The sequence below is a fragment of the Schistocerca americana genome, chromosome 5 (genome assembly GCF_021461395.2).
Source record: "Schistocerca americana isolate TAMUIC-IGC-003095 chromosome 5, iqSchAmer2.1, whole genome shotgun sequence".
In the NCBI taxonomy this organism is placed as follows: Eukaryota; Metazoa; Arthropoda; class Insecta; order Orthoptera; family Acrididae; genus Schistocerca; species Schistocerca americana.
The window spans coordinates 184446793-184470799 of NC_060123.1; the positions used below are offsets into that span (position 1 = coordinate 184446793).

The 24007-nt window shown below is 45.1% G+C and overlaps 1 protein-coding gene across 4 annotated transcripts in view; it reads left to right on the forward strand.

The window, feature by feature from the left end:
* Positions 1-24007, forward strand: part of LOC124616689 (membralin) — a 495400-nt gene that overhangs the window by 435466 nt on the left and 35927 nt on the right. The window lies entirely within an intron of this gene.

Below are 24007 nucleotides of genomic sequence, written 5' to 3' on the forward strand. Positions count from 1 at the left end.
AGCACGTTATAGCACAGAACCTCGTGTGGTAATACATCGCATAACTTCTTGTCTCATAGTCATGGGCGAGTGCTGTACAGAACTGATAAGTGGGAGGGAGAGAGAGAGAGAGAGAGAGAGAGAGAGAGAGAGAGAGAGAGAGAGAGAGAGAGAGAGAAATAATTTCGTCACTTCATCAAAATTCGATTCCCATAATTATTCTGTGTGAAGCAGTCAGATGTATCAGGTACAACTCATCGGTTTTAAAGAACATGATAGATTCGTGAATATAAAACAAGAAAATTTTCACAATTTTATCAAGTTTGTTTGCTTGGCCATCCTCAGCAATAAGCACTGAAATATTTGATTTGTTAATAAAAAAAAAGCCTTCTCTTCCTGCGCTATATTTTATTTCTCTCAGGTACGTTTCGTCTTTTTTCACTTTAGGGCATTATCAGTACTCTCTAGAATGATAAAATTTTGTTTTGGTATGTATTATGTGTAGATTATAAAACAGTTCACGTTTCGTTTTTTATGTAAATAAGTGATTACTTACAGTTCTTCGCTTTTTAGTTGGCACCTGCGTTTACTCTTCTGGTCACGTGCCGGATTTCGCCTTGAAACTCTATTTACGAAAGATAAGCATGTTTTTATGTTCCGAACTTTTTCTTCCCACTTTTCATCTTTTTTACCCCTGTTGTTGTGATGCACTATTAGTCTTTTGTCATTAATTATTATAGATATTTGATCGAAAACAGTGATTTCAAGATGTAACTACTTTGAATTCACTACGTGTCTCATCCTGTTTAGTTTGTTTACGTTTTTGTGAGGAACATTATACCATCTAATTTACATGTGAGCTATTCATAGTTTTGCTCACATTTTCAATTTTCTCAACTACAAGTAATCTCTTTGTAGACGCTAAAGGGCCTCGCTGAAATTTCTTGCTTTACTTAGCATGCATGGTAGAAGAAGACTGCTGTGAATCGTTATGTCATAGAGGTTGATACTATAATGAAACCTTCCATTGTGTGACAAGTTTCGAGCTAAAATAAATCTTTCATGCATCTGTAGCATCGTTATATGTGGACATGGGGTGTGGGGAGCTAGTGATACGTAAGCATACTTTTACAACGCCTGGTTGGGAGAGGGGGGGAGGGACTTGGACAGTCATTATACTCCTAGTGAGGAGAGCGGTGCGTAGAGGTAAGGGCGGGGAGGAGGGGGGGGGGGTTACCTGTAAACATAAGCATGGAGAAGTTAATTGGTGTTTGGTCCAAGCAAAGTTGAGGCCCCAAAGAGCAGCTCCCTTTATCATGTGAACGGCTACGTATTTCGCATGTTTCTAGGGACCCCTCAGTTAATGTGTATGCAGTTCATTGAGTCACAAGGGCGAGGAACTGTCTTTACAACTGTGGAAAGAATGGAAAAGTTGAAATTTACGGCAGAGTAATAGTGTGTACCAGAGCGGAACTCGAACCGAGAATCTTAGCCTTTGCCAAATGCTCTGCCACAAGAACAGTCCAGACAAGACTAATGACCTGCCCTCACGTCTTTACTTCTACTAACATCCCTTTCCTACATTCTAAGCGTTCCGGGTTCGAGTCCCTGGCCGACATACACCTTTAATCTGCCAGGAAGTTTCAAATCAGCGCTGCAGGCCGGTAATTCATTTTGGTAGCTGAAACTGATAATCGATGCGACTGTATAATGTGATAGATGATACGCGACTACGGACGACACCCCGCAGAACTACTTGAGCATTACGAAACTTCCTAGCAGATTAAAACTGTGTGCCGGACCGAGACTCTAACTCGGGACCTTTGCCTTTCGCGGGCAAGTGCTCTACCAACTGAGCTACCCAAGCACGACTCACGCCCCGTCCTCACAGCTTTACATCTGCCAGTACCTCGCCTTTTACCTTCCAAACTTTACAGGAGCTCTCCTGCGAATCCTGCAGAACTAGCACGCCTGAAAGAAAAGATATTGCGGAGACATGGCTTAGCCACAGCCGGGGGGATGTTTGCAGAATGAGATTTTCACTCTGCAGCGGAGTGTGCGCTGATACGAAACTTCCTGGCAGATTAAAACTGTGTGCCGGACCGAGACTCGAACTCGGGACCTTTGCCTTTCGCGGGAAGTGCTCTACCACTCAGTTGGTAGAGCTCTTGCCCGCGAAAGGCAAAGGTCCCGAGTTCGCGTCTCGGTCCGGCACACAGTTTTAATCTGCCAGGAAGTTTCGTATCAGCGCACACTCCGCTGCAGAGTGAAAATCTCATTCTGGATACTTGAACATTGTTTCTTACGTTGGTATACAAGAATAATGTATCCGTTTAAAATGCAGTGGTTATAACGTATGTGACTACAAGACATCGCCACGATCCCGGCGTTCATATAGTTCTAAATACCCACCGTCTGATGGTGACCCTGCATTGGGTCGAGAGCTGGCGTATGATCGGATAAAAGCTTCAAAATCATTATAAAGCGATTGGACGCCGAAATTCATAGAAATCATCGCCTACAAAACCTCTCTCTTCCGGATCGTAAGATTGACTGCTATGAACGGCCGATGCCTAAAAGCACGGAAGCTTAGTTTCGCCGGTGATATGACCTCAAAGAGGATCTTGAATGCTACTTTGCCATTTTATATGACGTAAGAGCCATATACAAGACAAATTTCCGTGGTGTAATTCTGCAGTACTGCTCCTACGGACGTCAATGCGGAAACGATGTTCCTGGAATATGATAATGCCTACACTGGCAGGAGCGGTTCGAAAACTAAGTTCTGTAGGCGGTCACGATTGGTACTGTGTTTAAGCCCCCCCGTTATAACTTGCGCCATCGTCACTTTTAACGGACAGTAGAATGTGTTGATACACTAATAATAATAATGATGTTAATTTATCTATGCTGCATCTCGTGAACCCCATGGCCTTTAACGATTGTTGGTGAACAATGCAAGCAGCCACCAATACTTTTGCAATGTTTTACTTCATGCCACAACCTGTTTCGCGCTATCTTTCCGATCTTCAGATGACTATTATTTCCGATTACATTGTTTTGGTCAGCACGCGTGTTGTCCACCCCTGCAATATGTTCCGTTGGACGGCGTTTTGTCTTGTAATTGTCCATAATATTTTCCAAGACACTGTGTAAGCCGATGCAGTGGAAATAGCGTGCAATTTCGAAATAAATCACTGTGGCACACTTCATAATATTGTTCGTGTGAGTTTCAGCTTCGCACCTGTGCTTTGCATTCGATGTTTTTGTTTACAATAAACTAAAGCATTTTAAAAGTATATGTGGCTGGTTGCGTTATTCACCAACAGTAAAATCATAATCTGCATGTAGATCTGTATCGATATTCCGAAATCCACCTTATGGCGCGTGGCGGAGGGTACCCTGTACCACTACTAGTCATTTCCTTTCTTGTTCACTCGCATATAGAAAGAGCAACAAAACAACTCTCTGTATGTCTCCGTATGAGCAGTTTAAATTTTCTGAGTAGTTTTCCTCGGAAAGAACGTTGCCTTTCCATCAGGGATTCCCATTTGTTCAAACCTTCCAGTAAGAAATCTAGCCGCCCACCTCTGAATTTTTTCGATGTCCTCCCTCAGTCCGAAGTGGTAGTATCTCAAACATTCCCAAGAATAGGTCGCACTACCGTCCTATATGCGCTCTCTTTTACAGATGAAGCACAATTTCTTAGAATTCTCCCCAATAAACGGAATTCGACCATTTCCCTTACCTACCACTAACTTCACACGCTCGCTCCACTTCATACCACTTTGCAACGTTACGCTCAGATATTTAAATGACGTGACTGTGTCAAGTAGGTCACTGCTAATGCTGTATCCCAAAATTATGGATTTGTTTTTCCTGCCTATCAGCATTATCTTACATTTTTCTACATTTAGTGCTAGCTGCCATTCATCACACCAACTGGTAATTTTGTGTAAGTCATCTGGTATCCTCCAGATTCAGCAGCAGATCGATGTTAGGGAAATCGGTCCGTAGTTTTGCGGATCCGTTCTTTTACCCTTCTTCTATACAGGCGTCACCTGCGCTTTGTCACAGTCGCTTGGGACTTTGTTTGGGCGAGAGATTCTGGGTAAATGCAAGCTAAGAAAGGGGCTAATGCCGTAGTGTATTTTTTGAAAAACCAAATTGGAATTCCATCAGGATCCGGTGACTCTCTTATTTTCAATTCCATAACTTGTTTCTCTACGCCAGGGATGCGTATTATTATGTCATCCACACAAGAGTCTCTTCGATGGTCAGACGACGGTGTGTTTTTACGAGTCATCTGCGTGAGCGATTTCTTGAATATGAAATTTAAAACTTCGGCGTTCGTTTTACTCTGTTCAACTGCCACACCAGACTGGTTACAAGTGACTAGGTGGAAGCCTTAGACCCACCTAGCGATTTTACATTGGACCAGAATTTTCTAGGATTAATGCACTGTGACTAACGTTAATATTCGGGCAGTATGAGATTTTTACTTTGTGGCATCATAACTTTACGAGGGGCGTTTGCAAAGTCCGTGCAAAGTCAGAGAGATGGCACCACCGGCACATATCGAGGTCATGTTTAGTTAGTAGGATCCCTGGAAAGAACGCACACCAAGATTCAGCCATATTGGTCTATTTCTTTGTGTTTGGCATTCTTGTGAATCAAGGAAGTCGAGTGATTTCCCAAAAATGGACGAAAAATATTTTCCTGTGGTGATTAAACATTACTTTATGAAAGGCAAAACGTCTCACGAGACTAAAGAGAAGCTTGATAAACATTACGGTGGCTGTGCGCCTTCGATTACAACAGTTTTTAAGCGATTTCGAAATTTTTGGAGTGGCCATGTGGGCACAAGTGATGCTGAACGTTCTGGTTGCCCTGTGGAGGTTACGACTCCAGATATCATTGATAAAAGCCATTATATGGTGATGGATGATAGAAGAGTTAAGGGGCGTGAGATTGCTAGTGCTGTGGGCATCTCTAATGAATGGGTACATAATATTTTGCATAAACATTTGGACACGAGAAAGCTATCCACAAGATGGGTTCCGCGATTGTTCACGTTTCACCAAAAACGGAATCGTGTGTAGTGTTGCAAGGATTGTTTGCAGCTGTTCAGGAAGAGTCCGCAGGACTTTAAGCGTCGTTTCGTCACTGTGGATGAAACATGGATACATTACTATACTCCTGAGCCCAAACAACAATCTAAACAATGGGTTACCAAGGGAGAATCTGCACCAAAAAAAGGCGAAGACCAATCCTTCGGCCGGAAAGGTTATGGAGACTGTCTTTTGACAATGGCAAGGGATAATCCTCATCGACTATCTGGAAAAGGGTAAAACTATTACAGGTGCATATTATTCATTGTTATTGGACCGTTTGAAAACAAGGCTACAAGAAAAACGCCGGCGATTGGACCGCAAAAGTGTCCTTTTCCATCACGAAGATGCACCAGCACGCACCTCAGCAGTTGTGGTCGCAAAATTAATGGAAAAACGATTCCAACTCGTTTCACATCCCCCCCTATTCTCCAGACTTGGCTCCCTCGGATTACTGTTTGTTTCCCAATTTGACGAAATGGTTGGCGGGATAAAGATTTTATTCAAACGAGATGAGTGCAGCAACTAATAGCTATTTTGTAGACTTGGACAGTTCCTTTTATTCGGAAGGAATCAACAAATTAGAACAGCTTTGGACGAAGTCTAAAAGGAGACTATGTCGAAAAATAAAAAAGATTTACCTCAAACATGTAAGTAGTTTTTATTTTTGCACGGTTTTCAAACGCCCTCGTATTCTTAACAAAACGAACGTAAAATATAACCAAGTACGTATATTAAGTTACGTATCTTGTAAATAATAGCATAAATTGTATTAATATAACTTACAAAGGTCTTTTAATAATACAATTTCAGTAAAACTCGACACTATTTTCACGCTACTTTAATATTCGGGTACTTTCAGAACTAATTATTTCAAGACAAATTTTTGTGAAAGATGTATGTTCCAGTTTCTTGTCGGGTAGCCATTCCGTTGAACCACTTCTTTCAAATGCTGCGGCATACTGTTGGTCATCTGTTTTAACTATCAGTATGTACACCGTGCTATTCGTCTTTTAATCGACTCGTCAAAGTTTCGTTGGAATGTATTGGTATTTATCTAATACGTTGCTCTAGTTCGCCTCACACATTCTCGTTAGATTTGAGGTTTAGTGATTGATGTGGTGGTTGTAAGACTTTCGACCAATTGTACGACAAATATTCCTGCACAGTGCGAGCCTTTCGCGTCCGTTATCCTGGTGAACGTGAACGTGAACGTGAACGTGTTTGGTATCCCATTTTTTCAGCATATTTCCGTAAGTTGCTTTTAATATGTTCAGATAGACACGTCAGTCAATAATACTGCCGATGAACAGTATTTCACCCGGTCCAAATGTGTTTATACAGCCTCAGACAAGAACACTGCCACGTTCTACGGAAATCACGGAAAACGTAAATCAGGATAGCCTGTCGCTGGTTTGAACTGTCGTTCTCACGAATGCGAGTCCAGTGTGCTAACCACTGCGCCACCTTGATCAGTAATCGCATAGTGTCCGAATATTACTGTACATCGGTACTTAGTACACCACTGTAGCATAATGGCCAAGAAATTGAAAATAACAGTAATATTGGATTCGATAAAGAATTCGTCCAAAAATTTGCGAAGTAAATACGTCATGCAACTGATTTACGAACTATAACAGTAACACACTCTGTTACAGTTATGATAGCATCATAACTTACTCAATATAAAATAAAATTTTTGGACGCACCTTCATCAGAAATCAGCTAAATCTCGATTACGCGATAAGTCACACAAATCTGAGGGCTGTAAATTCAACTAAATACTTAAGGATTACAATTTCAAATAACCTAAATTGGAACGATTACATAGATAATATTGTGGGTAGAGCAAACCAAAGACTGCGATTCATTGTCATAGCACTTAGAAGGTGCAACAGGTCTACCTAAGAGACTGCTTACACTACGCTTGTCCGCCCGATTCTGGAGTACTGCTGTGCGGTGTGGGATCCGCATCAGGTGGGATTGGCGGATGACATCGAAAAAGTACAAAGAAGGGCAGCTCGTTTTGTGTTATCGCGATATAAGGGAGATAGTGTCACAGAAATGATACGTGAATTGGAGTGGCAATCATTAAAACAAAGGCATTTTTCGTTGCGACGGGATATTCTCATGAAATTTCAATCACGTTTTCTCCTCCGATTGCGAAAACATTCTGTTGGCACCCATCTACATAGGGAGAAATGGTCATCACGATAAAATAAGAGATATCAGGGCTCGCACGGAAAAATTTAAGTGCTCGTTTTTCCCGCGTGCCGTTCGAGAGTGGAACAGTAGAGAGACTGCATGAAGGTGGTTCATTGAACCCTCTGCCAGGCACTTTATTGTGAATAGCAGAGTAATCACGTAGATGAGATATAGATGAATTTAACGAAGCAGTTCGTTGTGGACACAGTACTGAACACTATGGTTTTGCTAGCGTGGTAAGCAAAGGAATTGGTTTTCGCCTCTGCCTAACTTCGAGAGGTATCTTTTTCCCTGAGGAGGGTCGTCCTCTTCGTGACGCAGTGTTGCGGAATTTCTAGAATTCATTACCATTTTCGACGCTCTTAGTTTAGTACTAATTTGTGCTCTGATACTTTGCCGTTAACTTGTAAACTGATGTATGTTAAAGAATAAATGCATCTACTGGGCTGGAGCCGCGGCTGTTGCTGTACAGGTAGTGGGTTTGATGCGCGGGTTGTAAGGAGACGCAGGGGCGCGCTGCGGTGCCGCTGTGCTGGCGCCGTCTGGCCCCTGGTAGGCCGGCCGGCCCGCCTGCCTTTGTCCCGGCGCTCTTGTTTGCGACCGGCCACCAGTCCGTGGCGCCTCGCCTCGCCTCGGCCACGCCCCCGCCGCCTGTCTCGTTTGTTCTTGCGGCGGGCTGGCCGGCCAGCAGCCTGGCCTGCGCAAATGAACTGCCCGCCCGCGACACCTCGCTTCATTGTTTACCGCGCCCCAGGCTGCTTGTTTGCCCTCCCAGCCTGCTGCTATTTGCGTTCAGGCTGTATTTACAGCTGTCGTGACCCTGGCGGCTGCTGCAACGCAGACTGACGAGATCGCCGGCCCGAAGTCTTCCACTTGCTGCAAAAGATAGTGGTCAAAACTTGAGATTTGAATTCACGTTACTTCGCTAATGATGCGTTCGGCAATTTCATGATTTTATCATACCATCGTATCGCCTCGGAAGAGATTTATAGAAGATTCCAGAATAGACCCCAACAGATCATTTTTATCATTCTTCATGGGCTCAGATGCCTCTTTTTTTCTGGCTCTTCTCTTACATCGAACTCGGCATTTTTCATGTTTCACATTAGATTTATCGTGATACATATTTCGGAACAGATTTTAACGTTCAATATAAAATTCAGTACTTAGTTATTGTATAAATACTGAAAACAGAATTAGCTACTTCTTCTTCTTCTTACATATTCTTAGCGGCAGTTGGCCATGTGTTTTGTCTTCAGCCTTCCTCTTGAGACCGGTATTGGTTGGTGCAGCTGGTATCTTCCATGATCTGGTTCATGTATTCTAGTCTCGGTCTGCTCCCTTGTATTTTTCCCTTCTTCTGTCCCTTCAATGACACTTTTAATGACCGTAGATGTTAAGTCCCATAGTGCTCAGAGCCATTGACACTTTTAATGATACCATGGTGTCTCAGCAGATGGCCGGCCGATGTGTCCCTTCTGTGTTAGATTACCTTCGGGAGACACGGCTTCTCTTCCTCTACTCTGTGGAGTACGTCTTCAAATGGTTCAAATGGCAATGAGCACTACGGGACTTAACATCAGGGAACTTAGAACTACTCAAACCTAACTAACCTAGGGACATCACACACATCCATGCCCGAGGCAGGATTCGAACCTGCGACCGTAGCAGTCGCGGGGTTTCGGGCAGATGCGCCTTGAACAGCTCGACCACCGCGGCCGGCAGTATGTCTTCGTTTGATATCTTGTCTACGCAGGAAATCTTGAGCATTCGGCTGTATCACCAAACATCTGGAAGGCTACAGGACAACATTAACATTTTTGCAAAAGTGGAATAATATGGATAAATTTCAGACATATAGGTTGACTGTGGGCTGCGCGGCAGTAATGGATATGGGAGTAGTGTTCAGAGAGGAAGAGAAAGGAGATATTTCCTAGAACATTTGTGAGAAAAGGCAACGAAAAAAAAGCACTGCTGACTGAAGGAGAAAACAACCGTAACTGGGAGAAGTATTGAGATTTTGCTTCTCTTACTGAGGAAGAGAAATAGGTAAACACACAATTTAAAAAAAAAATACGTTTCTTCTCTAGCTCCTAGCTGTGTAGCTAACTATATTGTTATTTTATGTATTGACCAATTACGTAATTATTTTATGTGTTTCTCTAGAACTTCGATGTACCGCTATCTCATTCTTAATTGCATGTTGTCACTCCAAATAATAGAAACATCTCTCTGTCTTTCGTTAACATGTGACATCACAGTATTGTGCTGAACGTATTAGTAACTGCCGATCGTTAGTACTCGTAGCAATTTTTATGTGAGTTCATCATTCAATATCTGTATTACTAAACGGCTGAAAGTGTCACCCATACCCAGTTACATGTTGTCTATTGCCGACTTCAAGGGGGCAACAAAAATGTCATTTTCAGTACTTTATGTAATTATTGACGCAGTTTAAAATGCTGTCATAATCTCCTCATTAAGGCATATACTTCTACGTTAAAGATTTAACACAGTAGGATCAGTATTAGTGTTGGAAACTATGTGTACGTCTTGAGGCAGCGCAACTCGTGGTGCGCAAAATATCCAGGCTGTATCCATCCAGAGAGAGAGAATGAATGAATGAATGAATGATTACTCTACGCACTGCTTTAGGGAACTGATATCTGGGCACTGACCTTCAGATCCAGTCGGTGAAGTCCCTTATCCATTCCTGTGCGCCGTAGCTGAGGATTGTAGAGGCCAAATTCGACTGCTGTCAACTGCTGAAGTTTGCGTTGGGTAAAAATGCAAAGATAAACCGAAATGTAAATGATACGGAAATGAGTATCAGACTGCCAACGTGACTACATGTGTGCCACGGCGTACATTCATTCAGGTCTCCTGCATTTACGCGGAATTGCACACAAATATGTAGTGAAGTATCATCCGCATATTACGTCTTCCACGTAAATACTAATTGAATCCTGTTCTGCAACGAGCCCGTCGTTTGCAGGATTGTGGCGGTGGTGGTGGGTTGTGTAGCGGAGTACGGGTGCCCGGTCTATTTTGTGCGTCCTCGGACAGAAAAAGAATCGCCAGCCGTAACAAATAGCTCGGCGACGTAAGGTCTGCTAATTAGCCGGCACAGTGGGCGCCACGCGAGGACGTCTCTGCAGGGGCGGCGGGCCGCGCGCTCCGTTCCAATTACGAGACGGGGGCCGACCGAGCGGCACGGCGCTTGTTATAAGTAGCCGCTGCCACGCCGCCCCGCTCGTTAGCTGTTTCCGGGGGCAGGTGCACCGGAAGTGAGCAACGCCGGTCCTCGCCTGTTATCCGGAAGAGCCGAATGCAGCAAGCGCGTCATGTTGAGATATCAGAAGGTGATTCGGGTTTCCAGCCCACCGTATGTCTCAAGTTAATAGGTCTTCTGAACTGAAGCTGCAACAAGTGTTCACGATATCACGAATCCTTCATAGTGCAGTGCAACGCCGTTCGCGATATATACTGAGCACTGGGTGAGACGACATAGTCAGAGATTCAACTATCGATTTCTTTTGATAAGACTAGTAATCAAGAACTGCGTTTTTTAATTACATTAGATGTGCTTCACAGTGAATACAACTGTATTCATGGTGTAGAACCGTAACCATGCCGTAGCATAAAAGCGTTAGCTACGAAGTACGGTTTTTCAAAATACGAGAAGCGCCCACTAAGTAGTGCAACACATTTATTTTCTCGACCTATTTCGGTTGAAAACATGTAGATTTTGTTGTGAGACGTTGTGAAATATTACCGCATCAGCTCTTACAGTTTCATTAAGTTCCGATAGGTGGCGGCGCTATACGTACTCTTCAAAATGTCGTCCGTAACGGAGGTGCATTTTCCAAGCAGAGGGATGTCAATGATTTTCTCCTGGCGAAAAATCGGACCATCGCAGATATTCACGGACACCTGCAGAACGTGTATGGAGACCTGGCAGTGAACAAAAGCGCGGTTGGTCGTTTGGCGAGGCATCTGTCACCATCGTCGCGCAAACCTGTACGATCTCGAGCGTGCCGGCCGGCCACACACAGCTGTGACTCCTCCAATGTTGGAACCTGCGGACACTTTCGTTCGAGGTGACCGACAGATCACAAACAAACACCTCGCTGTTCAACGTCTCTGTTGGTAGTGCTGACATACTCGGCCACCGGCTGGGGTAATCACAGGTGTGTGCCCGCCGGTTACCTCGCCGCCTATCGGAAGATTATGAAGAGCAGCGAGCTGTGCGGAATTCCGTGCCCATTACGAGGCTAATCATGACAGTTCTTTGTCGAATATCGTCACAGGCGATGAAACATGGGTTCATCTGTTCGAACGGAAACAAACCGGGAATCCATCGAGTGGCGCCACACCACTTCTCCTTCAAAGAAAAAGGTTCAAAGCTGTACCCTCAGCCGGTAAAGTGACGGCGACGGTCTTCTGGGACTCTGAAAGGGTTATTCAGTTCGATAACCTCCCTCACGATGAAACTATTAACTCTGAAGTATATTGTACTAGCGTCAGGAAGTTGAAGAAACGACTTCAGCGTGCCGGCCGCTGTGGCCGAGCGGTTGTAGGTGCATGAGTCCGGAACCGCGCTGCTGCTACGGTCGCAGGTTCGAATCCTGCCTCGGGCATGGATGTGTGTGATCATGTGTGTAATGTCCTTAGGTTAGTTAGGTTTAAGTAGTTCTAAGTCTAGAGGACTGATGACCTCAGATAGTGCTTAGAGCCATTTGAACCATTTGACTTCAGTGTATTTGTCGCCATAAAAATGCAAACGAACTTCTCCTTCCTCATGACAACGCAAGGCCTCACGCAAGTCTGCGCACCCGAGAGGAGCTCAGAAAAACTTCATTGGACTGTTACTCAGGCACTCTACAGCCCGTATCTGCCCCCTTCCACGGCTTACATCTGTTTGGCCCAATGAAGGATGCGCCCCGCGGGAAGCCGTACTTGGATGATGGGGACGATATTCCTTTGGACATGTCCGAAAGAACAGACATCACGCTTTCATATAATTGGTTCGCCTAGATGGGTAACGAATCCACCTCCCTATGCTTCCGATTACACAAATCTTCTTTTTGAGGTCCAGGCGGAAAAGTGTTTCTGTGTAAACTTTCAGTGAGGACTCTTGAATATTGAAAAGTGTGTAGATGTTCAGACAGTGTTACGCCAGAGACCTTCATGGAGACCAAATTTCTTTTATATCACCTGCTAGGATTCAAGTTGTAAGAGATTTTTTGGAGTTAAGGGCTAAAACTTGGCCTTGGTTAAGTTGCTAGAAATTTAATTGGATACCCCACAGTTTGTGTTCACTGTGACAATCAAACAAATGAACGTTGCCATTCTCGGTGACTTCCTCCTGATCGTTGTCCGGGATGAAAATCGTCAAGTACCACTGTTAGCAATTAAAGCTGCAACACCAGGAAGGATAGCAGACATCTACATTCTCCTTAATGTACTTATAACAGTATAGTAGCGAGAATACACGACTAAAATTGTGTATTAGGGATACACAGGGTGCGAAATTCGTTACACAGAGCTGCCGCCTCTGTTAGCGACAACGCCCTTAAACCGGCTGGACAACTCTTGGAACTGAGCTGCGACACTGATAGAGGCACGCCAGCCCATGATGTTTGAACAGTGCCACAGTTCATAAATGGAGTGGCTGGTAAGTGGTGGCATATCAGTCTCTCGGGAAGCCATGGCCAGGCGTTTCCAGCGGGCAACTGATCTGGAAAAGTTGCTGGCTGGACAACCAGCCGAACAGCCTCCGTTTCGAGGAAGCTCAGGGCAGCACAGCCAAGATACCGTCTTGTAACATCTCGTTGAAAGACAATGTCACGGAAAACTCGAAGGTAGATCAGAACACCGGCCTTTAGGTGTCAGAAATGGAGTGGGTGCAATCTACATGAGCAGCTACAAGAACCAGAGGTGACCATGTTGCGTACCCAATGGCACCGCATACTATCATGCCCGTATAACGATGACTGTTGCAATACGGCAACGTTCGTTCTGCTTGGGGCCGCTACAAACGGATACGTCTGTGGTGACACTGCACGCAGACTCTGATGTGGTACAAATCCGGTATGTAGTGCTTTTGTTGGGTGCTCCACTAAGGGCGCGTCTTTCTCGGCTGCCACGTCAATGGAAACCGCAGTAATCATCACCATACTGACAGCCTATAGTGCTCTACTCGTCGCCGCACTCTGTGTGGTTACTTGTCTTGGTGCTGAGAAACAGATTTCCCAACTCAAAGTACTTGATTTGACTTACAAGTCCTGAGCACCCGTGCGAAAAAGCCTTGCTCTCAGGCCTTAGTCGCTTGGATCCGTTGAGTTCTATCATGGCGTCGAGATAACCATCCTGAACCTATGGACCGTATATTAGTTTGACAGTAATGTGGATTCCGACCAATGTGAACAACAGTATCGTAAGAAGATAAACTGCAGTCTCTATGGACCACGGTTCTGCAAAAGTCGAATTCCAACACGTACTGGTAAAGGTATTAGAGAATAAATGTTCTCAAGGATAGACGAAACGAGTGCTGCACTACGCTGCAAAAGTTACCGAGTCTGTTCAGCGCATAATTATGCCGAAATGTTAGAGCTTAACAGAATATAGCAATATGTGAGAAACGACATTTGAGGGTTGGGGCAAAAGTCATTGCAACTTTTTTTCCGTTGTAGATAGCAGCCCGCTTGGAAAATGCGACTTATATAGGTGAAAGGACGGGTTAGAAACTACCTCTGTGGACATTGAAGACTACGCGAATATTGTGTCTCATTTATTTATTATGCTAGTGTACAGGACAGCGCGAACGGCATTGCCACAGTGGTAGTACCGGACCCGTAAGATCACCGAAGTTAAGCGCTGTCGGACTTGGCTAGCACTTGGATGGGTGGCTGCCTGTACCGAGCGCTGTTGGCAAGCGGTGTGCATTCAGAGAGCGGTGTGGTGACTACATACCACACTCCGCATCCTATCAGCAGAGGATGACATGGCGGTCAGTCGGTACCTTGAGCCTGTTCGGACGTAGTTTTACTTTTTTGTGTACAGCACAATAGTGGTTTCATGGTGCAAAATGATTACAGCACAGCACCACATACAGTTGACATCTCAAGACTGGGTAATCCCCTGTAACGTTCACCTCACGCTGCCAACGATGTGGGAGGCACTGGATACCATATCTATCACCATTTGACGCATCATTTCTGAATCGCGACATCTGTTGTCGTGCAGCATTGACAATGTCCTCTCGTGCCACAAACGGCTTACCACGTACGGTAGAGGTTCCTGTTCGTTTCGTTTGAGATCAGATTTAGTGGCGAAAGGTCAGTAGAGTTCGGTGAGTGTTTCGATTCTTCCCATTTTTAGCGTCGCATTTGCCACCTTACACATTCTGCTTTACATAGTTTTGGGTTGTCAAGCAGTATGAATGTGCTGTCCACAAGATTCGGATGTTTCTCCCGACTACCGCGTTATACCAGGATGTCCCTGTAGCACTCTGCGCACACTGCTCTGTCACGTGGCACGAAGTGGCGTACAGTGACACACATGATATCATACGTGGCGATCACCATCAATTTCACGGGGTAAGGATTCTGACAGAACTTCTGCCGCCTCAGTGATCCGACATGTCGCCATTCCGCGGGCTAACATTTGAGTTCCGCTTCGTATGCCCTGACCCAAAATTCATCGACAGCCATTATTCGTGACAGGAAGTGGTCGCCGTCCAGTTGCCAGCGTGCTAGGTGCTCGGAGAGTATTGCGTATCATATCCACCATCGAACTTCCGTCAGTTCGTGCGGTGTCCATCGCGATGAAATTTTGCGCATATCTGTGTCCTGCGAATTGTGTGTTTCTCGGTGCCACTTGCCCTAATTCCAGTAGCGTCCATCGTCTGTCTTCCTCCTGGAGCTGCTCGATGACGGCACGTGCCACGTCCGACCGCACCACTGACACGTCATTCCGAGCGTTCCCAATCGCCGGTTGCCACATGTCCTTGCTGAAACTTTACTGCCCACCGTGTTACTGTACGCTGTACTTCCTGCAATCACAGAGCCATCTGTTGTTGTGACCGCAATTTTTTTCTGCGCTTACTTTTTACTTACTGTGCAAGGTCTCCTTCGAAATACTCTCCTCCACAATTGATATACCGCACACAGCGCCGTTTCCACTTCCGGAAGCAGTATTGATACGCCTCTTGCTGCATCGCGTGAAACGCCAAGTGCAGATTTTCTTTTATATCGTCTATAATTGCAAATCTTCGTCTTTTCAACGAGGTTTTCAACTTTGGAAATAAAAAAAGTCTCATTACCATTTATGATTGTCTTAAGGAACATCTCGTTCTCAATTTCGCGATCCAAAAGCTCTACACAGGTTGCGAGGCGAAGGTCTTTCTGGTCTTGACTAATGAGCCGTTGGACGAACATGGCGACAACTTTATGCGTTCCAAGATGCTGTGTCAGGATTTCATGACATGATCCAACTGAAGTGTTACATTTTTCTGCAATCTCTGTCAGTCAGTCTTCGATTGTGACACACAATTTCGTTGAGTTTCTGACATGAGCGTCGTCGGTAGACATCGAAGGGCACCCTGAACGAGGGTCATCTTTAACTTCCGTACGACCGTTTCTAAACTCTGTGAACCTTTCGTAAAACCGAGTACGGCTTAAGCACTCGTCACGGTAAGCTTCCTGCTTCATTTAGTATGTCTGTGTTAAAGTTTTTTTGAGTTTCACGCAAAATTTAATGCAGACGCGTTGCTTTTCTAACTCCTTCCATCTCGAAATTCGCAAACTGCACGACATAACGTTCTACTCAATACAGCACTGTACAATAACTAACAGACATACAGCAACGAAACTTCCAGCAGCTAGACATTAAACACAGGCGTATTCTGGGATGCCAACCGCGTTTCGCTCCAACATACCATTGGCGCGGAATTACGAATGTTCCTCTTTTTTGAACAGACGACGTACACACTGCCTATATAGCTTCCACGCGACGTATAGCTGTTTGTGATCCGCTCGCTTGTGTGCAGGGTGGGGGGGGGGGGGGGGGAGGGGGAAGTTGCAATGACTTTCGTTCCATCTCTCGTTCACCCGATAAAGAGACTTAACTGCTAAAAATAAAGAACTACGGTAATTAATGCGTACAGAAAGATAATTTACGCCACTGGTGAATGATATACTACCCTGATGCTTTTGTATCAACAGAAAAGAGAGAGAGGTGTTTTCTGACAAATTTACCTAACACAGGAGAATGTGCGATGGGAAGAGATGAGTTCTTTTCGACAGTATTTACGAAATAATTGAACAATTAAGGTTCTGACAATGGTGAAATTAATTACCATTTTGAAAATACATTTATCTCTATAACAAGCTCAAATATGTGTTAAAAGAATAAAATACTCAGTAGCGTGCATTTGGTCCCGTATTTAAGATATTGTTATATTTGAATGCGCACTTACAATGAGTAGGCAGGCGTGTCCTCCACGCCCTACAGAGTAACAGCATTACAGTTAGGTAACGAGGAACGAACACGATTCTTTGTAAAAGCGATCTCCAGTTGGGACTGAAGTGTGATCTCGTAGAACAGTGAACAAAGCTAAAAGTAACTAACGGAAGTACGGAGACTGTTGTGGATTGCATGTAGTGTCGTTCAGCGAACAACTTAATTTTTCCGTATCATATGAAGCTTTGTCCGTAACTATAACTGCTTGAGAGACGTGAACCGCGCGGCTGTGGGTCCCGACATCCGGACCATCAAGGCGATTGCTGCTCCGTGCTCGCTGAAGGGTGCCGCGGGATTTGATGGCAGCGCTGGTCTCGAGCGCCGTATCGCCCAATCGCCGAAATTGGCTTCTGCTGCTGGAGTGGGTCATCCCCGGGCAGGTAGCAGCTCGAGTGTTCCCGGGGACGCTGTTGCGCGATTAATTGCGTTCGCTAGCGCCTCTCGGCAGGGCCGGCCGGGATCGGATCGGACCGAACCTCGCCGTCCGTTAAGTTTTTTGTCAGCTACTGGTTTGCGCCTGACTGGCTTCCCAGTGCTATCCTTGCACAAGTGTGGACTAGCGTTATGACACTCGTGGCAAAATGTCACTGATCGTGATCATAGTTTAATTTTTCTTGTTTACTGAGAAGCAGTCAATAAATTTTCTCGCTGTGTTGTCCTTCAAGGTGTTAGAGGTTATTAGTGCAGTTTATTGTCTGCATTGTTTGATGCTTTATTAGTCTGGTGTGGACTGGTCTGACGCCGTAAAAGGTAAATACGTCATTAATCCAAGAGTTTGTTGACAAGTACATTTAGTTTCGACAACATATGGCGAAAAGATGTTTTGAACTAATGGTGACCATAATGATACTTTGTTAACGTGCAGCGACTTCTTTTAAATATTGTCCGGTATTCGCCCTAGTGGCGTCGTCCAGTTTTCAAAATAATCATACGCCATGAAAGCCTAGAACTACACTGCTTCCCGAGCGGGAAGGCGTGCCAGTCACAGGCACAAATCCACGCGGCGGATTAGTGTCGAGGTCCGGTGTGCCAGCCAGCCTGTGGATGGTTTTTAAGGCGGTTTTCCATTTGCCTCGGCGAATTCGGGTTGGTTCCCCTTATTTCGCCTTAGTTACACTATGTCGGCAATTGCTGCGCAAACACTGTCTCCACGTACGCGTACACCATAATTACTCTACCACGCAAACATTGGGGTACACTCGTTCTGGAATGAGACGTTCTCTGGGGTCGAACCGCACAATCACCTTGGGTTCGGTGTGGGGCGGCGGTGGGGTGAGTGGACTGCTGTAGCCTGTTGTGGGATTGTGTACCAATGAGGGCTACGGCGGGGACGAAGCCTCTCCGTCGTTTATAGGTCCCCAGTTCAAAACGTACATATATACATACACACATACAAGCGAGGGTTTATAGTTCTACCGGTGCGTCGCTTTTAGTAATTTTCCTAGCCAGACCCTAGTGTGTAGTCGAATCGACGAAGATATAGTTATGGAAGGGCTCGAAATTGGTGTAGGATTCTAGGGTTAAGCAAGTTTGGCACGATACTTGAAGGCACATGAAATATGATACAGGGTTAAGCAAGTTTGGCACGATACTTGAAGACACATGAAATATGATACAGGAGATGGGGACTGTCGTGCTATTAGAATCACACATTACGCATGGCAGAACTTTGCCTCTCTGTCTGCCGCTCGAGATCTAGTGGCTAGCGTTGCTGCCTCTGGATCACGGGGTCACGGGTTCGATTCACGGCCGGGACGTGGATTTTCTCCGCCCAGGAAAACCGGCGCGTTTTTCATCATCATTCGGGAAAAGTGGCGCGAGTGGACTGAAAAATTGGTAATTCTTACTGGCGCTGATAACAGCGCAGTTGACCGCTGCACAAACCAAATATCATCATCATCATCATCATCATCGTCTCTCTCTCTGTCTTTTGTTTCCAGCATCTTCATCTACATTATACTCCGCAAGCCAGCTAATGCTGTGTGGCGGAGGGTAATTTTTGGACCACTTATTGAGCACTCCAACCCTGTTCCCCTCGCGAATACAATAATTGTCGATAAGCCTCTGTATTGGCTCCAACTTATCGAACTTTCTCCTCGTGGTCATTACGCGAGATGTATATAGGGCGAGGGGGAGTAATATGTTTTCCGACTCTTCCAGGAAAGTGCTCTCTCGGAACTTCAGTAGTAGATCGCTCCGTGATGCACAGATCCTCTCTTGTAATGTCTGCCAGTGGAGTTTTTTGAGCATCTCCGTAACGCTCTCGCGCCGGCTAAGCGATGCTTCTAGCGGTCAGTCTGGAACCGCGCGACCGCTACGGTCGCAGGTTCGAATCCTGCCTCGGGCATGTATGTGTGTGATGTCCTTAGGTTAGTTAGGTTTAAGTCGTTATAAGTTCTATGGGACTGATGACCTCAGCAGTCAAGTCCCATAGTGCTCAGAGCCATTTGAACCATCTTCTATCGGTCGTACCTGGTTGGGATCCCAGATGATGAACAATAATCTAGAATCGGTCGAACGAGTGCCTTGTAAGCCACTTCTTTCGTGAATGAGTTACATTTCCTTAAAAGTCTTCCTACGAATTCGAGTCTGTCATCTGCTTTTCCCACTATTTGGCTCTGAGCACTATGGGACTCAACTGCTGTGGTCATAAGTCCCCTAGAACTTAGAACTACTTAAACCTAACTAACCTAAGGACGTCACACACATCCATGCCCGAGGCAGGATTCGAACCTGCGACCGTAGCGGTCGTGCGGTTCCAGACTGTAGCGCCTTTAACCGCTCGGCCACTCCGGCCGGCCCCACTATTTGTTTTGGATAGTTATTCCTAGATATTTTACGGTAGATACTGTTTCCAGCGGTTTGTCATCAGTAGTGTAGCTGGACAGTAGTGGATTTCTTTCCCTATGTGTGCCCAATATGTTACGTTTATTTACGTTCGCGGTCAACTGCCAGAGTCTGCACCACTCATCGTTTCTCTGGGGGTCATTCTGCAAATCGTTACTATCTTCTAGCGTTGCTGCTTTGGTATAGACAAGCGCATCATCTGCAAAGAGCCTTAGACAGCATACGGCTCTTTCTACTAGATCATTTATATCTGCTGTAAACAGCAACTGTCCTAACACCCTTCCTTGTGGTACTTCGGAAATTTACATCTGTCGATATTGTTCCCTAATAGCGACATGTTGAGTTATGTCTGGAAAAAAGTTTTGAATCCAGTTGCAGATCTGCTCTGATACTCTATAAGATCGTATTCTTTCCACTAAGCGGCAGTGCGGGACGATGTCAAATGCCTTCCTGAAGTCAAGGAACGCGGTATCAACCTGAGCGCCTTGTCTACGGCGCTGTGAATCTCCCGGAGGAATAGAGGGGGCTGCGTTTCGCAGGATTTCTGTTTAGCGATCTCGTGTTGATTTTTATAGAGAAAATTTCCACTCTCCAAAAACGCTATAATTCTTGAACACAAAACATGTTCCATAATTCTACAACAGATTGACTTCAACGATATAGGTCTATAATTGTCTGCATCTGTCTTACGGCCCTTCTTAAAAACGGGAATGACCTGCGGCGCTCTTCCAGTCGCAAGATACCCTTCGTTGCTAAAGCAACGTACTATAAATTACTGCTAGAAGGGGAGCAAGTTCTTTCGCATATCTTTGTAGAATCGTATAGGTATCTCTTCTGGTTCTGACGCCTTTCCACTACTTAGCGATTGTAGTTGTTTTTCTATTCCGCCGTCGGTTATCTCAATATCTGCCATTTTGACGTTCGTACACCGATTGAAAGGAGGGATCGTGCAACGATCTTCCGCGGTGAAACTATGTCAGAAGACCGAATTCAGTATTTCGGCCTTTGGTCTGTTATCTTTCCTTTCGTTGCCAGTATGTTCACTGAGTGAATGAATAGATGATTTTGATTTACTTACTGATTTTACATACAACCAAAACCTCTTGGGGTTTTTACTCAGATCAGTTGACAAAATTCTACTTCGAAAGATATTAACGCTTCTCTCATTGCTCTCCTTACGCTCATTTTCGCTTCTTTCAGCTTTTTTTTGTCACCTAGGTTTGTACTTCTCTTGAATCTGAGATGAAGTTCTCTTTGTTTACGTAGCAGTTTTCTAACACAGCTATTAAACCACGGTGGGTTTTTCCCATCATGACCATACTCGGAACATACTTGTCAAGGGCATATTGCACGATGCCTTTGAATTTTTTTCCATTTGTTCTCCACGTCGTCGTCCTCATCACCGAATGTCTGATGCTGACTGCTCAGATATTCTGAAATTTGTATCCTGTCGCGTTTGGTAAGCAAAAACATCTTCTAATTTGTCTTAACATTCTTTGACCCTTTGTCATACATACTGTCTCAGCTTTATGATCACTGATACCTTCCTATACATTAACTTAGTCGATAAGTTCAGGTCTTTCTCTTACCAGGAGGTCTAAGACGTTACCTTCACGAGTTGGTTCCCTAACTGTCAGCTCAAAGTAATTTTTCGAACAAGAAATCCAGAACAGTGTCACACGAATGCCTTTCTCTGGCACCAGTTTCGATAGCATGACACTCCCAATGTGTACCTGGCTGGTTGAAGTCACCCCTATTTCAACGTCATGATCGGGAAAATTGCTAACGATATTCTGCGATTTCTCTCTGCAGCGCCTGACCCAGGCACTCTATAAAACCATCTGATTACCATCATCTTGATGTTGAAGCTCTTTTGTCCGTATTTGCTTTAACAATAACATATGTTTTTGAGTGGGGTCCGCCTTTAGCAAAACACTATTTTGTTTTTGTCCCAGACATGTTTCACTGCAGTTGCAGCATCATCAGTGGTTTTTTTTATTGTTAAGGCTGTTAAACAGTTTTTCACCTGCAACTATATACAGCTTAATGTAGGCAAAACGTTTACGCAAAATTACACTTTCTAAACTGTTGTGGCTGTGTCTGAGATTAATAATTTATATGTTTCACTTACTCACTCAAAAAAATCACATGATTACCATTTGTGACCGATCTTTGGTACATAACTTCACCCAAATTAATTCAAAACCGGAATCCGTGTTAACATCTCTAGATTTTGTCGATCTCTTTATTGCAATAAACACGCGTCCATCGTTGGCCACTAACGTATCCTTACGATAAATATTCCAATCTGAACTTAGGATTTCGTTGTCATTACCGTTCGGTTTCAACCAGCTTTCTGTTCGTGATACTACACTGAAGAGCCAAAGAAACTGGTACACCTACCTAACATCGTCTAGGGCTCCCGCAAGCACGCAGAAGTGGCGCTACACGACGTGCCATGGACTCGACTAATGTCTAGAATGCTGGAGGGAATTGACACCATGAATCCTGCATGGCTGTCCATAAATCCGTTAGAGTATGAGGGGATGGAGATGTCTTCTGAACAACATTTTGCAAGGCAACCCAGATATGCTCAATAATGTTCATGTCTGGTGAGTTTAGTGGCCACCGGGAGTTTTTAAACTCAGAAGAGTGTTCCTAGAGGCACTCTGTAGAAATTCTGGACGTCTGAGGTATCGCATTGTCCAGCAGGAATTACCCAAGTCCGTCGGAATGCACAATGGACATGGATGGATGTAGGTGATCAGGCAGGGTGCTTACGTACGTATCTGTCAAAGTCGTATCTCGATGTATCAGGAGGCCCGTATCACTCCAACTACACACGCCCCAAACTATTACATAGTCGTCCCCGACTTGAACAGTCCCGTGCTGACATGCAGGGTCCATGAATTGATGAGGTTCTCTCCATACCCGTACACTTCCATCCGGTCGATACAATTTGAAACGCGACTCCTCCGACGAGGCAACATGTATCCAGTCATCAACAGTCCAATGTCGGTGTTGACGGGCCCAGGTGAGGCGTAAAGTTTTGTGTAGTGCAGGCATCGAGCGTACACGAGTGAGCCTTAGGCTCCGAAATCCATATCGACGATGTTCCGTTGAATGGTTCGCACGCTGATATTTGTTGATGACCCAGCATTGAAATCTGTAGCAATTTGCGGAACACTTGCACTCGTGTCACGCTGAACGATTCTCTTTCGTCGTCGTTGGTCCAGTTCTTGCAGGATCTTTTTGCGGCCACAGCGATGTCGGAGATGTTTCACCGAAATTGCTGATATTCACGGTATATTCGTGATGGCCGTGCGGATTAGCCGTGCGGTCTGAGGCGCCTTGCCTCGGCTCGTGCGGCTCCCCGCGTCGGAGGTTCGAGTCCTCCTTCGGGCATGTATGTGTGTGTTGTCCTTAGCGTAAGTTAGTTTAAGTTAGATTAAGTGGTATGTAAACGTAGGGACCATGACCTCAGCCATTTGGTCCCATAGTAACTTACCATCACATTCGTGATATAGTCGTACGGGAGAATCTTCGCTTCATCGCTACGTCGGAGATACTGTGACCCATCGCTCGTGCACCGACTATAACACCATATTCAGACTCATTTAAATCTTAGTAACTTGCCATTGTAGCAGCAGTAACCGATCTAACAACTGCGCCAGACACTTGTTGTCTTATATAGGCTTTGCTGACTGCAGCGCAGTATTCTGCCTGTTCACATATCTATGTATTTGGATACGCACGCCTATATCAGCTTCTTTGGTGGTTCAGTGTATCTGTGCATTGTAACCTTCAGTAAGCGATATTAATTCTGGAACCTTTCCTTGGATGCTCTTGCAATTCACTAAAATCATATTAATCTTTTCTACTTTGATCTGCGACGACGAATATTCTCTGAGGTTATTGGGGCTAATTTATCAGGTAAATCATCTTTGATCTCAAGGGAGGGTTTCTCTAACCGTAAGAAGCCCCATGAACTCGCCTCACGTACCCCTTTACCCTAATAGCCGCTTCCTTCGTGAATTGCACGCGTGGCCTGTTCTGCACCCGATAGCGGATGTCGAGTAATTCATATCCGATATGGTCGCGGAGTCGTCTAAGGCTCTGATTTAGACTTTCCACTCTGCTCCAAACCAGAGAACCGCGATCATCTCTGGGTAAAGTGCCTAGCCTGCAGCCTGCGTGCGATGCTAGTTGGCTTCACCAAATGAGCCATCCGCCGAAAGAAGCCGAGGATGCCCTCAGAACCCAAGCGACAGGCTTCATTCGTGCCGACATGTGCCACTATATGCTGCCGGTTGCCCCCAGTGCCCTCGATAGCCGCTGGC